At 34.2% G+C, this 1,845-nt stretch overlaps 1 pseudogene; it reads right to left on the reverse strand.

Moving 5' to 3' along the window:
- LOC147289227 (uncharacterized) lies at window positions 1-1,183 on the reverse strand (annotated as a pseudogene).
- Between the last annotated feature and the right edge of the window lie 662 nt (window positions 1,184-1,845).

The raw sequence follows: 1,845 nt of genomic DNA on the forward strand, positions 1-1,845 counted from the left end.
TTAAAAAGGAAGAAAGTCAGCAAAGAACAAATTTTGTTGATGAAATTCACCTGCTGCAAGTGGTCCGAAAGGTTGTCCTGATTTGATGTAACTAACCATATCATCCAATTTGATTTTGAACATTCTAGCAATGATGTCAGGCCTATCCTCTGGTTTACAGCCAGGTTTTCTAAGAAGTTCTCTAACAATTTCAGGCCACTTGACATTGGAAGTAAAAGTGATAAAAAGATCTGGATTGCCATAATGCCTACAAATTGCCATAGCGTCTTGATAATTATGAATCATATATCTAGCACTGCCAGTGTGTGAGGTTGGCAATATAACTCGCTGTCCTAGATCATTGGCATTTGTATGACCCATTGAAATTGCATCATAAATGCCTTTATAAACTTCAGTCCTGAGGTTTTTTTGATTTTTTCTAATAAAATCTAATCGATCCTCTTCAAGAGTTGCATAGGCATCCACTAAAAATTGTTGAAACAATCTACCACCTTTTAAGAGTGTGCTAAATTCAAATTGCCTCTCCTGAATTTGATAAGCTATAAAGGCTCTCATAGGTACCCTTCCTGTTTTTGGCTGATGACCTTTAAAATTAGGATTCCATTTAATATTAGGGCTATAACCATCTTCACCATGAGGAAATAGAATAGGATATTGTAAAGACATGAATTTTGGATTTAATTTTGTTATTCGTTTCAACTCTCCATTTTGATTTTCTATGACAATATCTCTGTTTGAATCAAAGAGACCAATATCTCCTACTATAAGACCAGCAATTTCATCAGATGTTGGGCTTTCATATTGTTTATCATGATCTAACTGCTTTCCTAATATTCTTACTTTGACATCAGTAATAGAATTGCTTTCTAATTTATCCCTGACTGTTCTAAAGAATTTCACTAAGTCATTTGATTGGTCAAACATTTTCATAAGGCCTTCAACAACTTTTGGATCAAGATTTGAATTATTTTGTTTACAATTAACTGCATATATTAAGGCGATTCATAACTTCATTATAGGTATCATAGACATAGAGCTGGGCAAACTTTGGAGAATCGCCTTCCGGCGGTAACAATGACCCCATTAAATGATGAACCTGCCCACTAATTTTAAAAATGTAAGGACCTGGCCTATTGTTAATTGAATGATCAATTTTGGCTCCCATTGAAGTGAATGCAAACATAGAATTGTATGCCCTAATATTGTCCCTAAATACAGAGCTTCTTTGGCCTTTTTTTGGATCAAGTAAATTGTCTAAAAAGTTAGGAGTTGGTTTGGTAATTGGAAGTTTAACTTTCCCTTGCAAACAACAAAGACTAAACAAAGGCTGTCTGTTTGTAGATTTTTTAGCAATGGATTCAGTGAGCCAAAAAAGTGCATCACAATAAATGCACTTATAATCTTTATCTCCAAAATCCACATACTTGTGAATGACTCCTATGGAAAGAAGAAACATGAAAGAAAGAAAGAAAGAGTATCAATGCATATCATCATTGATAGGACAATAATGTAGAAATGTTGAAATAAATTTTAATAAAAAATTAAACATACTCTGTCTTTTCTTCTGATAAAATGATTGACTCTTACAGCTGCGATCTGCAGTGTTTTCATTCGATGTGGAGCTCATGGGCGGAAGTTCAGAATGAAGAACATTTAGATTATAGGACACAATATCAGAATGAGAGTCTAATTGTTCCAAAGGGACCTGATGTGTAGTTGGCTGAATTGTGTTAATATGCGTTAAAGTTGTATTCCTAATAGACCTGTGTTTTTTCCTATGAGTTGGAGAATTTAATTCACAGGCAGTGATAGAAAGAACATCAGAGACATTCTGAGTGGGAAGTT

This window comes from Dryas octopetala, chromosome 3, assembly GCF_963921425.1.
Source record: "Dryas octopetala chromosome 3, drDryOcto1.1, whole genome shotgun sequence".
Classification (NCBI taxonomy): Eukaryota; Viridiplantae; Streptophyta; class Magnoliopsida; order Rosales; family Rosaceae; genus Dryas; species Dryas octopetala.